Source organism: Salmo salar, chromosome ssa13 (assembly GCF_905237065.1).
Source record: "Salmo salar chromosome ssa13, Ssal_v3.1, whole genome shotgun sequence".
NCBI classification, from domain to species: domain Eukaryota; kingdom Metazoa; phylum Chordata; class Actinopteri; order Salmoniformes; family Salmonidae; genus Salmo; species Salmo salar.
Window position 1 is genome coordinate 64,102,173 of NC_059454.1, and position 20,980 is coordinate 64,123,152.

General features: G+C 40.7%; 1 long non-coding RNA gene across 1 annotated transcript; it reads right to left on the bottom strand.

Annotated features, from left to right (window-relative positions):
• Nucleotides 1–12,867: 12,867 nt before the first annotated feature.
• Nucleotides 12,868–20,165, bottom strand: LOC106567558 (uncharacterized). The gene is made up of 2 exons (XR_001320099.2): nt 19,466–20,165; nt 12,868–19,067 (listed from the first exon to the last, which is right to left on the bottom strand). It is a non-coding gene; the product is annotated as an uncharacterized lncRNA (long non-coding RNA).
• Nucleotides 20,166–20,980: the final 815 nt, after the last annotated feature.

Genomic DNA, 20,980 nt, shown 5'->3' on the forward strand with positions numbered 1-20,980 from the left:
AAAAATGACCCTTGTTGTGAGAGTCATCAGACTCTCGATAACTTCTCTGCGCTATATTTTGAGTGGCAGTTAATAGGAGAACATCTGCAATTGTTTTAATGGAAGTACAGTTTTCCTCCACTTTCTTTTTCCAGTCCTCATTTATGACATCTAACATTGATGAGTTGCTGCAATAGCCCTTTTATGCTGATTCCAAGTATACATAGCATTGATATTTTTTTATTCATTTTTTTATTTAACCTTTATTTAACCAGGTAGGCTAGTTGAGAACAAGTTCTGGCCAAGATAAAGCATAGCAATTCGACACATACAACAACACAGAGTTACACATGGAATAAATAAAACATACAGTCAATAATACAGTAGAACAAAAGAAAACAAAAAGTCTATATACAGTGAGTGCAAATGAGGTAAGTTAAAGGCAATAAATAGGCCATGGTGGAGATGTAACTACAATATAGAAATTAAACACTGGAATGGTAGATGTGCAGAAGATGAATGTGCAAGTAGAGATACTGGGGTGCAAAGGAGCAAGATAAATAAATAAATACAGTATGGGGATGAGGTAGGTAGATAGATGGGTTGTTTACAGATGGGCTATGTACAGGTGCAGTGATCTGTGAGCTGGTGCTTAACTTCTCTAGGGCCAGTGGGACGATTTCGTCCCACCTACGTAACAGCCAGTGAAATCCCGTGGCGCGTTATTCAAATACCTTAGAAATGCTATTACTTCAATTTCTCAAACATATGACTATTTTACACCATTTTAAAGACAAGACTCTTGTTAATCTAACCACACTGTCCGATTTCAAAAAGGCTTTACAACGAAAGCAAAACATTAGATTATGTCAGCAGAGTACCCAGCCAGAAATAATCAGACACCATTTTTCAAGCTAGCATATAATGTCACAAAAACCCAGAAGACAGCTAAATGCAGCACTAACCTTTGATGATCTTCATCAGATGACAACCCTAGGACATTATGTTATACAATACATGCATGTTTTGTTCAATCAAGTTCATATTTATATCAAAAACCAGCTTTTTACATTAGCATGTGACGTTCAGAACTAGCATACCCCCCGCAAACTTCCGGTGAATGCACAAAAAATGTACTAAATTACTCACGATAAACGTTCACAAAAAGCATAACAATTATTTTAAGAATTATAGATACAGAACTCCTCTATGCACTCGATATGTCCGATTTTAAAATAGCTTTTCGGTGAAAGCACATTTTGCAATATTCTAAGTAGATAGCCCGGCATCACAGGGCTAGCAATTTAGACACCCAGCAAGTTTAGCACTCACCAAAGTCAGATTTACTATAAGAAAAATGTTATTACCTTTGCTGTTCTTCGTCAGAATGCACTCCCAGGACTTCTACTTCAATAACAAATGTTGGTTTGGTCCCAAATAATCCATTGTTATATCCAAATAGCGGCGTTTTGTTCGTGCGTTTAAGACACTATCCGAAAGGGTAAATAAGGGTGACGAGCATGGCGCATTTCGTGACAAAAAAATTCTAAATATTCCATTACCGTACTTCGAAGCATGTCAACTGCTGTTTAAAATCAATTTTTATGCCATTTTTCTCGTAAAAAAGCGATAATATTCCGACCGGGAATCTGCGTTTAGGTAAAAAGACGAAAGAAAATAAAGCACGGGGTCGACTCGGGCACACGCCTAAGCCCATTGTCCTCTGATCGGCCACTTGCCAAAAGCGATAATGTGTTTCAGTCTGGGGCTGCCTCGATATCATTCAGCTTTTTCCCGGGCTCTGAGAGCCTATGGGAGCCGTAGGAAGTGTCACGTTACAGCAAAGATCCTCAGTCTTCAATAAACAGAGACAAGAAGAACAAGATCTTGTCAGAGAGGGCACTTCTTGTAAGGAATCTTCTCAGGTTTTTGCCTGCCATATGAGTTCTGCTATACTCACAGACACCATTCAAACAGTTTTAGAAACTTTAGGGAGTTTTCTATACAAAGCCAATAATTATATGCATAATCTAGTTACTGGGCAGGAGTAGTAACCAGATTAAATCGGGTACGTTTTTTATCCGGCCGTGTCAATACTGCCCCCTACCCCCAACAGGTTAAAGCTAGTGAGGGAGATATGAGTCTCCAGCTTCAGAGATTTTTGCAGTTCGTTCCAGTCATTGGCAACTGAGAACTGGAAGGAAAGTCGACCAAATGAGGAATTGGCTTTGGGGGTGACCAGAGAGATATACCTGCTGGAGCGCGTGCTATGAGTGGGTGCTGCTATGGTGACCAGTGAGCTGAGATAAGGCAGGGCTTTACCTAGCAGAGACTTGTAGATAACCTGTAGCCAGTGGGTTTGGCGATGAGTATGAAGCGAGGGCCAACCAACGAGCGCGTACAGGTCGGAATGGTGGGTAATGTATGGGGCTTTGGTGACAAAACGGATGGCACTGTGATAGACTGCATCCAGTTTGTTGAGTAGAGTGTTGGAGGCTATTTTACAGATGACATCACCGAAGTCGAGGATCAGTAGGATGGTCAGTTTTACGAGGGTATGTTTGGCAGCATGAGTGAAGGATGCTTTGTTGCGATATAGGAAGCTGATACTAGATTTGATTTTGGATTGGAGATGCTTAATGTGAGTCTGGAAGGAGAGTTTACAGTCTAACCAGACACCCAGGTATTTGTAGTTGTCCACATATTCTAAGTCAGAGCCGTCCAGAGTAGTGATGCTGGACAGGTGAGCAGGTGCGGGCAGTGATCGATTGAATAGCATGCATTTAGTTTTACTTGCCGTTAAGAGCAGTTGGAGGCCATGGAAAGAGAGTTGTATGGCATTGAAGCTCGTCTGGAGGTTAGTTAACACAGTGTCCAAAGAGGGGCCAGAAGTATACAGAATGGTGTCATCTGCGTAGAGGTGGATCAGAGAATCACCAGCAGCAAGAGCAACATCATTGATGTATACAGAGAAGAGAGTCGGCCCGAGAATTGAACCCTGTGGCACACCCATAGAGGCAGCCAGAGGTCCGGACAACAGGCCCTCTGATTTGACACACTGAACTCTATCAGAGAAGTAGTTGGTAAACCAGGCGAGGCAATCATTTGAGAAACCAAGGCTGTCAAGTCTGCCAATAAGAATGTGGTGATTGACAGAGTCGAAAGCCTTGGCCAGGTCAATGAATACGGCTGCACAGTAATGTCTCTTATCGATGGCGGTTATGATGTCATTTAGGACCTTGAGCATGGCTGAGGTGCACCCATGACCAACTCTGAAACCAGATTGCATAGCGGAGAAGGTACGGTGGGATTCGAAATGGTCGGTAATCTGTTTGTTAACTTGGCTTTCGAAGACCTTAGAAAGACAGGATAGGATAGATATAGGTCTGTAGCAGTTTGGGTCTAGAGTGTCACCCACTTTGAAGAGGGGGATGACCGCGGCAGCTTTCCAATCTTTGGGAATTTCAGATGATATTAAAGAGAGTTTGAACAGGCTAGTAATAGGGGTTGCAACAATTTCGGCAGATAATTTTAGAAAGAGAGGGTCCAGATTGTCTAGCCCAGCTGATTTGTATGGGTACAGATTTTGCAGCTCTTTCAGAACATCAGCTATCTGGATTTGGGTGAAGGAGAAGTGGTGGGGGCTTTGGCGGGTTGCTGTGGAGGGTGCCGGGCAGTTGACCGGGGTAGGGGTAGCCAGGTGGAAAGCATGGCCAGCCATAGAGAAATGTTTATTGAAATTCTCAATTATAGTGGATTTATCAGTGGTAACAGTGTTTCCTAGCCTCAGAGCAGTGGGCAGCTGGGAGGAGGTGCTCTTACTCTCCATGGACTTTACAGTGTCCCAGAACTTTTTTCAGTTAGTACTACAGGATGCAAATTTCTGTTTGAAAAAGCTAGCCTTAGCTTTTCTAACTGCCAGTGTATATTTGTTCCTAACTTCCCTGAAAAGTTGCATATCACGGGGGCTATTCGATGCTAATGCAGAACGTCACAGGATGTTTTTGTGCTGGTCAAGGGCAGACAGGTCTGGAGTGAACCAAGGACTATATCGATTTCTAGTTCTACATTTTTTGAGTGGGGCATGCTTACTTAAGATGATGAGGAAGGCACTTTTAAAGAATAGCCAGGCGTAATCTACTGACGGGATGAGGTCAATGTCATTTCAGGATACGCCGGCCAGGTCGATTAGAAAGGCCTGCTCGCAGAAGTGTTTTAGGGAGTGTTTGACAGTGATGAGGGGTGGTCGTTTGGTCGCAGACCCATTACGGATGCAGGCAATGAGGCAGTGATCGCTGAGATCTTGATTGAAAACAGCAGAGGTGTATTTGGAGGGCGAGTTAGTTAGGATGACATCTATGAGGGTGCCCGTGTTTACGGATTTGGGGTTGTACCTGGGAGGTTCATTGATCATTTATGTGAGATTGAGGGCATCAAGCTTAGATTGTAGGATGGCCTGGGTGTTAACCATGTCCCATGCTCTGACTTCGAATGGAGCTTAAACCCAGAATATTTAGACAGTGCCTTTTTCCAGTTACGAAAACCTGACTGTGATGTGAAGACAGATTCGGGTGTAGTGGGCAGAGAAAAATGTCTAAAGGCGAAACATTAAGTAGAGTCTTGACTTTCAGAATATTCAAGCCATGAATTATCCTTATACCAGGAGCTGTTGAAAGCCCTTTTCCTAGTACCATGCTGAGTTCTGGGAAATGATTTCAAACACTGCTGTACAGGACCCTCTTCTCTGGATCTTGAAATGTCTAAAATACATGTTAAATAATGTGTCATATCTCTATGGAAATGTAGAATTAAGGGATCCCCAAGATTAGATACTAACAGCTGCTAACTAAAATGTGTAGTTTAAAGTATAGGCCTGGCCTACCATTGGGTCCTTTTGGAACAGAAGTCTGATATCTCTTCCTTTCTTTTCATGTTTAATTGACCCTATACAAAAATAAGACAGTCTATGGTTAAGCATCCAATTACCCACATTTTAGTCCAATCTCAATCTTAATTACAAATATCCATTATCATAACTGTACCTTTAAATCAACTACCAGCCTAAGTTACTAGTTAGATCATTGCTAGCCCTACTCTGCAGTAAGTAACTTAGCTAGCTATAAATTCTTACACCTTTACGATAGCAATCAGGCTATCTGCAAATTGTGGTAATCTTTTGAGTAACGTTAACAGATTGATAATAACAATTGTTCGTTTTGAGTTCAAGTACGAAAATCTGAGTTAATGGATTTCAAATTGCTGAATGTTAACTTGCTGAACACTGACAGCTGTAGCCTACTAGTTGCTAAACATTCGTATATGGCAACTTACGACACTGCACTGTATATGCGTGTATTAGGCTGAATTGGGAACCGATCTCTCTTATCTGATTAACTGTCTGTTAATGGAGCCAAAGGTCTAACGTTAACTTACACAGTGACTCAACTTTCATAAAAGTTGTTCAGGTAACCTAAACCCGATGCTAAACCTTAAAACTAACTTCAAATATGATGCTTTCGCCAATCGTGAAAAGAGCTCATGGAGCTGTGGAAAGATTCTCTCTTCTTCTTCTGTATGTTCTTCTTATTCTTCTTCTTATGAATCTCGCAACCAACATTAATATTCTCTCGTCCTCATCCCCGATTTGAAAAATGCGCCGCCGAATGTCAAAATAATTGCTTCTTTCAACAAGAGGTGAAATGAGATGTGAATCAGCATCAAACTACCAGTAACGAATTCAATTTTGGGGTGTCACCTGGGGTGGCCAATCAGATGTCAGGGGTGTCCAGTGCCACCCCGGACACCCCTCTGGCTCCGCCCCTGTTTTGTATGCCTATGTCTCTATAGCAGCCACATCTGGCAAGGATACATAAATTAATTGCAGCATGGCGCTGGCATCGCTCTCTCTCTTTATTTGGGGCTAAGCCTAAGTTTCTCTTCCTTATATATATATATATATATATATTTATTTTTTATTTTTATATTAACATCATACAGTGGACACCTACGCATATAGGCCTATGCAAGCAATGCCCTAATGCATTTAGTGTTCAAATCTCCAACAGCTGAACTGTGAGGAAAATTATTGTTTTAGGAAAGTAAAAGGAGGCGAAGGGTGGAGAACGTCCTCACCGAAAACATGACAGAGATTGCACCAGATATATCGCTTCAAAGAACTTGCGACTCCACCTGAGTTCTACTGCTTCAGGTGCCACCACTTTGGTCTCCATTGTGTGGTGATGGAGGGCTGTGTTTCTACTCACTCTGGGGGGCATGTGGTCTGTGGGCATTTTTAGGCCGATTTGGGTATGTCACGGCTGTTCGAAGGAGCGGACCAAAATGCAGCGTGTTCGTATTTCCACATATTTATTAGACGTTAAACTGAATGCAATACACTTAAATACTTGAATAAACAAAAACAACAAACCGTGACGCAGAGAGGAAAACACACTACTCAAAAGATAATAACCCACAAACAACAATGAGAAAAACCCCTACTTAAATATGATCTCTAATCAGAGGCAATGAGGATCAGCTGCCTCCAATTAGAGATCAATCCCAACATAGAAATAGACAAACTAGAACCTAAACATAGAAATAGAAAACATAGAACAACCCAAAACACCCCTGTCACGCCCTCCCCTACTGTACTATAGAAAATGACATCTTACTAGGGTCAGGACGTGACAGGGTAGCACATGCCGTCACTTTGGTCATGATGGAATCAGTCTTCATTCCTTTTTTAAATCAGGCTGTCATTGTTATTTTTATTTTATTATGTTTGTTTTATCAATGTTATATTAGTATATTATTATGTCGCCTATATTTTGCATGTGTTTTAACTGTGTTGTCTTTGTATGATTAATTGAATTAAATTGTATTTTAATACAAGCCTTGGCTGTCATCTTTCAGTGCCCTGACCCATTCCCTTAGCACATTGCCACATGTAGCTCCTCTGTAGGGTGCTAGCCACAGCCTCTTCTGCTGCAGCACCCACCACAAAATAAAATGAAATGAGAGCGAGAGAGCACCCGTACTTTCAGCGGCTATGGCTCCTGGGCAGGTCTATCTCACTGTCTATGCTATTGGATAGAGAACAATCACCACAGCTGTTCACCCCATGTTAGTGGGCAAATGTACATTGTCAAATCAAAACCCAACCTTCATTTACCCATTTTTCCAAACTCCGTTTTAGAAGAGACTGACTTTATGACCAAAATTATCCTATTTACACTATTTACACTTTTGACACTAGAATAACTGTTTGTAACTCATATCGATGCCACGTGGTTTTCAACGGGATTTTTTGCACTTTAAAAGGCAGTCTCTCTTTAAGAACATCTCATTCATTCTCTTTCATAGACTTGATGGCCAAAGCTAACACAAGCCCAAAGAAGAAGGTGCAAGCCTAGCTGAACAACAATGGTCAGCTATCAGCTATTCCAGTGGCTGGATCAATCAGCGTGCACATCTGAATCACATTCAGTGGGCACAAAATGGGAGAAAACTAGTTTGTCCTGCTACAAGAGTGCATATTTTTGTGTTTTCAGTTTCAAAACTATTTTCCTCTGAACATAACCCTGGTGTATTATCTATTGTCTTCATTCTGTCAATCATATTGTCTTTTGTACAATCAGCTGCTAACGCCTTGATCACACCGAAAGCGTCATAGCATTTTGGTACACCAGAAGTACATTAATTTACAATGGAACTATACATTGGCCTTGCAGCATTGCGTTGCAGAGGCAGTTGCTGTGCATACATTGGATTTATTGATCGTATGCATCAAACTTTATGCATAGACAGCTTGACATAAATGGTAGCAGAAGGTTAATGTTGAACTTTTGTTGCACACATATCCAGATTATGCTGCATACCATTTTGCGCAAACATGCTATTGGTGTGATCGAGGTGTAAGTCTGGAAGCGTGAGCAGCCCCAGCCAAACCCAACCACGGCAGTCCTCTTTCCGCCCAGCTCTGTGACCCCAAACACAAGGACAGTGTAAGGACCGTCGTCAGGAATGGACAAAAATGCGGCGGAGTTAGTGTTCAACATGATTTAATAAACGGAACACTATGCAATTTACAAAAACAAGAAAAACTGACAGCCACCACAGTCCTGTCAGGTGCAACCACTGTGACAAGAACAATTACCCACGAAACACAAAGGAAACGTAGGCAACTTATGTGTGACTCCCAATCAGCCACAACCCTCTACAGCTGTGCCTGATTGGAAGTCACACGGCCAAAATCAACGAAACAATCAAAACACCCACTCTTTTCTGCCACGTCCTGACCCAACTACACCCTCTACTGGTCAGGACAGCCTGCTCCAGGAGTTTCGCAAGCTCTGTGCCATGGTGGCAGACAAGAATAGCTACAACATCAAGACGCAGATCAGCCATGACTTCCTGAAGAAAAACACACCTCTGGGTTAGGTGTGTATTTTGGGGGGTATTATTATTATTTTAATAGATTGTAGCTTCCATCAATGTAATTGTCTGCATAATTTCCAATCCATCGTACATTTTTTTGTATATATATACACTACTGGTCAAAAGTTTTAGAACACCTACTCATTAAAGGTTTTTTCTTTATTTTTACTATTTTCTAATGAAAACTATTAAATAACACATATGGAATCATGTAGGAACCCAAAAAGTGTTAAACAAATAAAAATATATTTTATATTTGAGATTCTTCAAATAACCACCATTTTCCTTGATGACAGCTCTCTTGGCATTCTCTTAACCAGCTACACTTCAAATACTTTTCCAACAGTCTTGAAGGAGTTCCCACATATGCTGAGCACTTGCTGGCTGCTTTTCCTTCACTCTGCGGTCCACCTCATCCCAAACCATCTCAATTGGGTTGAGGTTGAGGGATTATGGAGGCCAGGTCATCTGATACAGCACTCTATCACTCTCCTTCTTGGTAAAATAGCCCTTATACAGCCTGGAGGTGTGTTTGGTCATTGTCCTGTTGAAAAACAAATGATAGGCCATCCCATGTGGTTTGGGCTTAGTGGGACTATCGCTGCAGAATACTGTGGTAGCATTGCTGGTTAAGTGTGCCTTGAATTCTAAATAAATCACAGATAGTGTCACCAGCAAAGCACCCCCACACCATAACAGCTCCTCCTCCATGCTTTACAGTGGGAAATACACATAAGGAAATCATCCGTTCACCCGCTCCGCATCTCACAAACACACAGTGGTTGGAACCAAAAATCTCCAATTTGAACTCTAGACCAGGACAAATTTCAACCGGTCTAATATCCATTGTTCATGGTCCTTGGCCCAAGCAAGTCTCTTCTTCTTATTGGTGTCCTTTAGTACTGGTTTCTTTGCAGCAATTTGATCAAGAATGCCTGATTCACACAGTCTCCTCTGAAAAGTTGATGTTGAGATGTGTCTGTTACTCTGTGAAGCATTTATTTGGGCTGCAATTTCTTTGTAATTTTTTGGTTACTACATGATTCCATATGTGTTGTTTCACACTGAACGCTACCCCAGAAATCCCTCCCTTCAATGGTGCCCTGTACCTAAGCGCAAAGCAAGATACTGGTCTTTCCCCGAGTTGCGTCGCACGGAGCTCCTGCTCCCTCGGATCTGAAGAAACACAAACAAACATCACAAGTCCACTTCGGGTTACCTTCACCGACTCAACAGCCTCCACCATCTTTTCCACCCAACCTAAAACAACCCATGGATCAGCCAAAAGGCCTTGATCCACCCTCTTCAAAAATCTCATTCCCACTGGACCAAACGTATCTTTATCATAACCATGTCCATCAATGCATGGTGTTGGTGAGCTCCTCACAACACCTTCTACCCCATCCATTTCACCTCCAGAACTCAAACTGTCGTCCGGCTCACTCCGTTTGAACTTGAAACCAATCTTCCTCGACATACCCTCTCCCTTGTTATTGCTAGCTTCAACTGATTTAAACCCATCCTCTGCCTCCCTCAGTTTATGTTGTTGTTGATTTATTAGGATCCCCATTAGCCAACGCCAATGACGACAGCTAGTCTTACTGTTTGACACACAACGAAAAATACATTACAGACAAAAAACTTTACCATTTACATACAATTAAAAACATGAACATGTATTGTGTGTGCATCTATCAGTTACACATACTGTACATGTCAGTACATACTGTACACACAAGTACAGTAGGTCACATGGGGGAGAGGCATTGTGCCGTGAGGTGTTGCTTTATTTGTTTTTTGAAACCAGGTTTGCCATTCACTTGCGCTATATAAGATGGAAGGAAGTTCTATGCACTTACAGCTCTGTATAATACTGTACGTTTTCTCAAATATGTTCTGGACCTGGGGAATGTGAAAAGACCCCTGGTGGCATGTCTGATGGGGTAAGTGTGTATGTCAGTGCTGTGTGTAAGTTGACTATGCAAACAATTTGGAATTTCCAACACATTACGCTTCGACCACAACGACAGTGTCATGCATTTTGGTACACCAGCATTACATTAATTTCCAATGAAACGCTGCATTTACCTTGCAGCATTGCGTTGCAGAGGCAGTTGCACTGCGTTCGGTGTGAAATTAAATGGTAGCAGAAGGTGAGCGTTGAACATTTCTTCTACGAGGTTTAACGGTGGTTGATATCCAATTTGGCGGTTGATATCCAATTTTTTTACTAAATAAATACCCTACCATCTAACACTATACTCACTCATTTCTAAATTATATAAAATAAAATTGACACCCTCCTACTCCACTAATTAAATGTATTTATTCCTACCTCATGCCATCACCCTGAAAGAACGGGACATGCTGTCAAGTCTCGCACACCCAAATAAATACCTCTCTGTAGCTGCCACCACAACCTCATCCCTGCAGTACAATTAATAACCATTGCTATAAATGCTAAAAATCCAATCTTACTGAAACGTATTTCACTAGTCCAGATAGCTAATGGACTAACTAATACCTGTTTTTGGTTTAGCTAGCTAACGTTAGTTAGCTGTTTAGCGAACCAGCTAACGTTAGCCAAAATCTTACCCGTGAGAGTATCTTCTCATTTATGTAATGCATTTATTAGCAAATGTTAACTAATTACAGCCATAACTAGCTATATGGTCGGAAAAACATCAACACAGGTCATTTTGAGTTAGCTAACGTTATCTACTGTATTGTATTTTTAAATTGGAACTGACAGCGTTTAAACTACTTTACAGATATGAAACAGACAATCCCAATTTATGCTACAAAATTCTACTTTATAAGAGACTTTAAAAAAATATGTTATTTCACTCAACATTCCTTGACGTACACTAAGGCATTGATGGCAGAATAGATGGATGCATGATTAATAACTTAATTAACCAATATATGTATTGGTAGTCTGAAAATATTGCTATCAGGTGGTAACGTTAAATCACAGCTGCCCTGGCACGTTATTTGCTGCCTCCAACTCCATTTGTGATGCACGTTCAGTTTCAATTTAGGATAAAAACGGACGAACGTAACACAGGCTGGGAATGACAATACAATGAAACTAGCAAGAGCAATGACCACAAGTCAGTCACAACGTGGCTAATAGGCTAGTGTATATATTTAGCAAGCTGAAAACGCTGAGCCTAGCACGTTAACTAGCTGATTGGAGGATGTCATGTCATTGGAGGGGTGGGTGGGTGACTGACTTTTTCCCCTCGTATCGTTTTTCGGTGGCTATACACAGCTAGCATATTTCTTGCATTTGCAAATTCACTTCGGCTACTTCGGTGTGTCAGAGCGTAGAATAACTAATGAATTTACAAAAGAGCGACACAGGCTGAGTATGACCAGTGTCAGTAAACATATAATGTTAGGCAAAAAAATAGTTGTTTTGTTACAAACGTCTAGATAACATGTAAACAGCCTTACCAACCAGCTCTGCTAGGGCGAGTAAATGGTCAAGAGTGAGGTGTATTCTTATTTGTCTGGGAGTAGCTAACGTAGCTAAGCTGTAGCTAAGAAGTAGCTAAGCTGCAAAAGGATGAGTAGGCTACAAATCAAATAAAATTGTATTAGTCACATTCGCCGAATACAACAGTAAAATGCTTACTTACAAGCCCCTAACCAACAGTGCAGTTTCAAAAAATATGGATAAAAGTAACTAGCAGTAAAAAAAAATATATATATATATATATATTACTAAAACAGGAAATCACCCTCTGTAGTGCCTTGCGGTCGGAGGCCGAGCAGTTGCCATACCAGGCAGTGATGCAACCAGTCAGGATGCTCTCAATGGTGCAGCTGTAGAACCATTTGAGGATCTGAGGACCCATGACAAATCTTTTCAGTCACCCGAGGGGGAGTAGGTTTTGTTGCTCCCGCTTCACGACTGTCATGTTAGTTTGTTGGTGACGTGTACACCAAGGAACTTGAAGCTCTCAGCCTGCTCCACTGCAGCCCCGTCTATGAGAATGGGGGCGTGCTCGGTCCTCTTTTTCCTGTAGTCCACAATCATCTCCTTTGTCTTGATCATGTTGAGGGAGAGGTTGTTGTCCTGGCACCACACGGCCAGGTCTCTGACCTCCTCCCTATAGGCTGTCTCATTATTGTCAGTGATCAGGCCAATTTAATGATGGTGTTGGAGTCGTGCCTGGCTGTGCAGTCATGAGTGAACAGGGTGTACAGGAAGGGGCTGAGCACGCACACCTGAGGGGCCCCTGTGTTGAGGATCAGTGTGCCGGATGTGTTGTTACCTACCCTTACCACCTGGGAGTGGCACTTCAGGAAGTCCAGGATCCAGTTGCAGCGGTAGGTGTTTTGTCCCAGGGTCCTTTGCTTATTCATGAGCTTTGAGGGAACTATGTTGTTGAACGCTGAGTGTCGTGGAAAATTGTCTTAAGAACATAATACTCTTACAAGAACTTGTGAATTCAATATAGACTTTAATACAGAGTAGCAAAGCCGAGCCCTTCCATAGAAGGACCCTACCACACACGCAACAGGGCCGAGCCCCTCCATGAAAAAGACTAAATTCTCATATTACAGAGTCCTTTTTTTATATGATTCTGTCTTTGCATAACGTATAGAGTCCCCTCCCTCTATATGAAAATAGCTTCCCTTGACCGTTCTTTACCATTATCTCTCCATATCCGTTGTTGCTTGTTAACGCCCACATCCGACAGCTGTATAGATTATAATGCTAGCAGGGCCTCCTCATGTGGTTTCTCTGTACTTCTTTGTCTGGCTATCGTGAGTATTTGGGGCAGTTTCTGCATAACTCAAGTCTGGTTGTGAGGTCGCTATGCCTCCCACCGTGGCCTGTTGCTCTATCAGAACCAGATGTCTTCTTCTCTTCCTATAGCCAAAATATTTATGTTCTTTCCCCCTCAGCACATCTTCTTATCTCCCACATAAATCCCTCCTCTGGGACTAATTAGTCCCACACTAAAATAATATCTAATTACAAGCAACAAGGATGGAAGCAGAATGATACACACATTAGAACGACATGTGAAATAAGATATAGACATAAACTGGACCAAACATCTCCAATCCAATAACATAGACAAGAGTAAAAAACCCAGTCAACCTTAGAAATGAAAATTAAAACACACATAATAAACCAATATATTATGATGAAGCAATGAGCATGTAGTACATAGCCTTGCCTGAGGTTATCTCAGTTATTTAAAACATAAAGAAAATAAGAAAACCCTTATAAAGTCATTCTAAATACGACACTTAAACAAGATCTTTCGTTGCAGACACCTCTGTAACAACAGTGAAATCACAAATGAAAACACCTGCTAAAGGACTAAGGACATGGTTCATGGACACTTGTAACTGGAATTTGCCCATTTTATCCACAAGTTTAGTATACAAAATTCAGAAGTTCTAACTTAATTTATCCCTTGTCAAAGGTAGAAAGGAAATAGACAATACACTCCATAGTAAATGATTACCAGGTTATACATATTGCATCAGTCCAGTTTTCAATCAAGCACATAATAATCAGGAGCTTTACTAAAACAGGAAACCCTTGTACACCATAATCATTGCAATCATGTCCTCCTCCTTTAATATTGCAAGAGATAGTGTTACTTGAGTTATATTACCACATGTACCTTTGTGATCCATAATCATTCCTTTATCATCAATTTTATTAACTCCTGCAGTTTCTAACACCCAATAGTTTAACAATTAACTGTAGTGTTTCTCACATCTATCCCATTATCTCCATAGCTGTAGAAACATTAATATCTACTTTTTACAATAGTAAACCTATCATTATGAGGACCATTTAATTCAGTTCATAAGTCATGTGTTGCACATTCATGTTCTCCCAACATATTTTTGTTTATTTCACTTCTACCTTTAGTGCTACCTAATGCCAAGCTGCATTCTATGTTACACAAAGGTATGTATTATTTTCTCTGAATACATTGAACATTTTCCACCTAACACATTCTTCAAAAGATGCAAGTTCAGGTACTATTAAAAGATCAGACAAAAGTGATTTGTTACACAAATTGCAATTGTCCATCCTACGTTTTGCTGTAGTGTACTAATCTCTAGTGGGAGGTGATTTTACAATTTCTTCTAGGTTTGTCGCTGTTGCTGTCAAGGCCATTCTGCCGTTCTTCATCTGTCCTGGTTCACTGTCTGTTAGGAAAACCATGTGAGGACAGAAAGTCTCCTTTCCATTCTCCTGTCGTTGTTTCTCCGTCCCCTTGGACAGCACCTCTGTCAAGGGTATCTGTCAGCGTAGGTATGTCATCAGGAGCAACAGGCATGTCACTCCTCCCCATCCCTGGACTCTCTGGATATTCAGGAGAGAGTGTCTGTTTGCTGTTGGAAGTTGCTCCTCGATCCACCTCCTCTTCGGCTCCTGCCTGGCTCCTGCCTGGCTCCTTGATTTCCTCTGCTCCTTCATGGCCTGGTGGTTGTCCCCTCCTTTCCGACGGGACTTTGGTACAGTGGTTTAGATGGTACCACGTGTTGCTTCCTTTCACCTGGACAGCAGTTAACATTGTTCGAGCCACCTTGTAGGGACCTCCCTCCTTGGCTCATTCCTTTCTTCCGGAACACTCAGACCTGGTCTCTTGGATCACCGGACGTGGAACCTCTGGTCCTGGTTCAGGTTTCTGCCTTCTTTCTGTGAGGCATTCAAACTTAGAGACTTATGGCCTCTGTTTTATGATTACACCATACATCCACTTATTTCCATCACTCATCACACACCAACTAACATTCCAGCTGAAGCTGGTGACCCCTCTCCTTCTGGTTCCTAAGCATAAGACTTGGAAAGTGAAAAACAAAAACACAACAGAATTGACAATGTGATATGTTATGCACAAATATATTCATGAAAACCGAAATCTGAGACCATGACAATTCCCACTCTCTCTTCACCTGACTCTATGCCTCCAGGATACTTTTCTGCTGGAATCCACAAAAATAAAAGCACTACAAAGCTTCCTCATGCTTTCACCCAGTCTTCCCCTTTCGGCCCCAGGTTCAGAGAGGTGTTCCCAAATCATGTCATTTTCACTTTGTTTCCCATCTGCATATCCCTAATCAAAATTATATCTTATCTTCTCAATTCAACACTGTATATGCATTCGCACTATTGCCTTCAACATGTTGTTTAGAGCACAATTACCCTAACATCTGTCCTTTTTCATATGATGCATTAACCAATAAAATAAGTAGCTCCCAAACCCACCAACTGTATGTCTACAGTGGAATCTAGTCTCTCTTGTTCTCTCCACGTCCTCTGTCATGGTGTTTTCAAGCTCACCCATTATTCAGCTGGACCTTACTTCTTGTGAGAATTATGCACCCACCGAAGAGAGACCTTATGATCTTTACCACTGCAGGTGCTGTAAGAAGTATACCCCCAGCCTGGTGTATCTTGATGTACACTCAATCTCCAGAATTCAACCCATGCCCTTGGTTATTTCTGGCTTCTTGTGTGCTGCTTTTTCTCCTGAGGACATACACACTAACACATGGGTTATTTCCTGACAACAGACTTTCCTCTTATGTCAAAATCACTACTTTGTAATATTTAAATAACAGCCCTATGTAAACATTCTGTCTCAAATACCTGGCCTCCTGCCACAGATATACTTATACATAATGATAGCCAAATGATGGTCCCTACAGCAACTGCTGTTAGAATAACATGTAATCAGTCAAGTGTCTTCTAGTTGGAAGAATATCCAACCTTTTAAAACTCCAAGTCATAACTCTCTTAAACTTTTACCATAGTGTTACCATAATTTCACCACTATCACTTTTACTCTTACCATAATCTAGGTATGTGTAATGTTCAATTTACTCAGAATTGTCCCTATGTTGTGCATCCCTATATTTTACACAACCAGCTGTCCTTTCTCTTCTGTGAGTTATCCTCCTCTAATAATATACATAGTCTCTAGAAATAACACCCCTCTACTACCATAACCTTCATTTATGAGCCCCCTCAGATCACCAATGTAGTCACAGTTCTTCTAACTTCTAACCTATAACACATCATTTCCTACTTCTAATTTCCTTCCACCGTTTGATACATACCAAAACATTCTCAAATCAATTTTAGTCAATTTATATCATTCCCTCCTCAGGAACAATAAACACACTGATGTTCCTTAAAACAAAAAATAAATTGACCAGACAAGAAAAGAGAAAAATAAATTACAATAACTACATATTTGTAATAAGTGACCACTACTCATAATGTAACTAAACCCGGGGAAAACGTCCATCCGTTACGTTCTATGCCCGTGTTATGTTGGTCTCCTCCTTCATCCTTGTGTGTTATCGCAAAACAGACTATAAACCTTTTATGCAATTAATTATATCAATACAATTTAACATTACATTTCTAATGACATAATAAAACAAAAGAAACAAAAACCTTTAATCTAATCTTCTGTAAGTTCTGTCAACCTCCCTGTCTCAGGATTTAGTTTCCAGAGCTTCCTTAGGCCTAGTAAATTTAAACAGTTCTATGTCCAAATCATAACTACAACGTTTTATAAATTGTCCAACCCAAATCAGAATTCAGTCCTTAGTGCCTCATCCCCTTAAAAATGTACATTTATACCAAACTTGTAGTACCAGTACTATCTATTCATATTACAGCCCCCTTTTGCCTCTGTTTTTCTGTCATGAGAGGCCTGGTAATGAAAGGTCAGTAACCTATTCCCCTTTAGTCTTTCTTCACATATCATTCCAGCATGTTTATTTCAGAGACAGTTCACAGGTCATCAGACACAGTTGTCCTTCACTCTTCAGCCGGTTAGGGAGGCTTTGAGCTTCACACACACTTGTTGTGGTAAAAATATCTCTACCATGTATTAAAGCATTCTGACATCACCTTCTATTATAACTCCCTTATTCTACTGGTGATCTCTGACGAGTTACAGATAATTTAACAACATAACCCCTCGCAAACTTCAATATCCCAATGTAGCAAATTTTGTATTGAAATAAAAACACAAAATGAAATCATCTTTACTTATATCATAATCCATTTGGAGGAACTGTCATCCCTTGTTAACAGATATTCCCTTCTATATGCAGACTGAACAAAGCACATTTGTATAATCTAGGTATGTTTACCCAAAAACCATAACCCCATGGAACTGATAATTTTCCCTATGAACACATGATTCAACAACAACATGTTAAATCAAAAATACAATTATTTGAGTAACTAGTCAATTTAAGATTACAACTCTTCATCATTTTCATATGGAAATAATAGAATTTCAAAGTAATTGTACACTCTGAATAGAGACTGGTGTTTCTTAGTCATTTTATATTTAAATCCCACCTGTTCCAATAATTTCTAGTGAAGTTGATCAGTCTTCACAGGAAATTCTTAGGATTCATGGCATTTGACACCATTAAATTGTTCCTCTCCCTTCTCTGTCCCTGTCCTTCAGAAACCATTTGGACACATTTCAAAACATTTCCATCTTCCTGTATACCCAGCTTAAATCTGAATTGAAAAAGGTCCATCCAAATTAAATCCCAGAGGCCTTTCCAGTAATCTTATCATTTTAACCTGTGTCATTAGTTTAGTATATAGTACAAAACTATTGGTTAACCACTGTAGAACCTTCAAAAAGTTGATGCTGTCTTATCATCTTGTTAGTCAATACGTAATTCAAACAGATTACAATGTCCAGAATACATAACTTTCCTGCTCAAATTTACTAGTGTTATCTAACTATAAAACCAAACAATAGTAATGTTTATTCATACCTTTAAACATCGCACTAGTTGCTTGTTTGCTTCCAACCACAAATTATTTTATTCTTTTTTATTTTTACAATCTCAAGGCTCAATTTATTCATCATATAACCTTGTATTGAAACCTTAGTTTTTCAATTTACTAAAATATCGCATCATTAGAGTTCTATAAAGATATTGTACTATATTACCATTCACATACTGTCAACACTCATTAAACATCATTAGTTTAAGATTAACCTGTAAAGCACCAAATGTAGAAAATACATCAGCCAATTCTTATGTCACTTCAATACATTTGTTTCGAATACCGAAACAAAGACTACGTTTTTCTTGAGTCACATGGTTCTCAAAACCCCAAATATGTTGTAATGAACAGAGTTGAACCAAACTTTCTGAATCATTAGTTCCTACTATTTTTCCCATATGACAGTCAAACACCCAAGCTAACGTTTAACTGTGCTGCTTGCAATAATTCTAATTATGTTTCTTCCCTGACGTTTACTGACACCAGCAATATTCAATCAGACATTTGTAAACTAATCCATTCTTCTGCACTTTGCTATATCCATACTAGTGCTTTTGACATCCCACCAAATTAGCCTGAAAAACATTACCAAGCACCCCATTTTACACTATCCCTTCTCTAAATAAATCCACTAACGCATATTCTTTCCCGGTATGGTGTGTACTTGCTGGTAGGTCAAGAACACAGGAACTGGACTCTTTTATTCTGAACTCCATTTATAGCCTAATCCAGATACTTTTACTCTTAAAACAGCAGACTATCACTAACTGCTTTCCCCCGTATCGCAGTCTCCAAGGACATTTCCGACAAGAGAAAATGAAAACCCCTTCTGGAAAAGAAAGTGTACATTTCGTTAGTATTCACAATGTTACCTCTTAGTCAGCAAGCCAATAGTATTACTTTTATACTGAACATTATAATTATAATTCCTCTATCCTTACTCCAATCATTAAATGTTTGTTTCAATCCATCACCATGTTCATAAACTAACTAAAACATTTTAAAAGTTTTAATTTAAATTTGGCAATCCCAAGGCTGGCGTTTAACCCAATTACTTCTTTAAACCTACAAACATTTCCTCACGCTCTTGATTCCATTCTACAAGTGTTTTAACAGTTTCAGAGAATGACGGTATACAATGTCTAACAATATTGACGTCCCCTCCGCTGAGACAGAATTCCTGAAGCAATCTACACAAACATTTCAACTGTGTAAGAACAAGCTTACCTGTATAAAGTTGGGCGGCCACCCGTTTGTGAGATTGTCCAGAGAAACTGTCACCAGCCAAGAACGACACTGACCGAGGTCCCTTCGATCTCCTGGCAAGCTCGCCATTTATGTCGTGGAAAATTGTCTTAAGAACATAATACTCTTACAAGAACTTGTGAATTCAATATAGACTTTAATACAGAGTAGCAAAGCCGAGCCCTTCCATGGAAGGACCCTACCACACACGCAACAGGGCCGAGCCCCTCCATGAAAAAGACTAAATTCTCATATTACAGAGTCCTTATTTTATATGATTCTGTCTTTGCATAACGTATAGAGTCCCCTCCCTCTATATGAAAATAGCTTCCCTTGACCGTTCTTTACCATTATCTCTCCATATCCGTTGTTGCTTGTTAACGCCCACATCCGACAGCTGTATAGATTATAATGCTAGCAGGGCCTCCTCATGTGGTTTCTCTGTACTTCTTTGTCTGGCTATCTTGAGTATTTGGGGCCCTTTCTGCATAACTCAAGTCTGGTTGTCAGGTCGCTATGCCTCCCACCGTGGCCTGTTGCTCTATCAGAACCGGATGTCTTCTTCTCTTCCTATAGCCAAAATATTTATGTTCTTTCCCCCTCAGCACATCTTCTTATCTCCCACATGAGCTGTAGTCAATTAATAGTATTCTCACATAGGTGTTCCTTTTATCAAGTTGGGAAAGGGTAGTGTGGAGTGCAATAGAGACGGCATCATCTGTGGATCTGTTGGTGCGGTATGCAAATTGGAGTGGATCTAGGGTTTCTGGGATGATGGTGTGTATCTGAGCCATGACCAGCCTTTCAAAGCACTTCATGGCTACAGACGTGAGTGCTACGGGTCAGTCGTCATTTAGGCAGGTTACCTTAGTGTTCTTGGGCACAGGCACTATGGTAGTCTGCTTAAAACATGTTGGTTTTACGGACTCGGACAGGGAGAGGTTGAAAATGTCAGTGAAGACACTTGCTAGTTGGTCAGCGCATGCTCGCAGTACACGTCCTGGTAATCCGTCTGGCCCTGCGGCCTTGTGAATGTTGACCTGTCTAAAGGTCTTACTCACATCGGCTGCAGAGAGCGTGATCACACAGTCTTCCGGTACAGCTGGTGCTCTTATGCATGTTTCAGTGTTTTTTGCCTCGAGGCGAGCATAGAAGTAGTTTAGCTCGTCTGGTAGGCGCGTGTCATTGGGCATCTCTCGGCTGTGCTTCCCTTTGTAGTCTGTAATGGTTTGCAGGCACTTCCACATCCGACGAGTGTCAGAGCCGGTGTAGTACAACTCGATCTTAGTCCTGTATTGAAGCTTTGCCTGTTTGATGGTTCGTCAGACGGCATAGTGGGATTTCTTATAAGCTTCCGGGTTAGAGTCCAGCTCCTTGAAAGCGACAGCTCTGGCCTTTAGCTCATGCTGCCTGTAATCCATGGCTTCTGGTTGGGGTATGTACGTACAGTCACTGTGGGGATGACATCATCGATGCACTTATTGATGAAGCCAATGA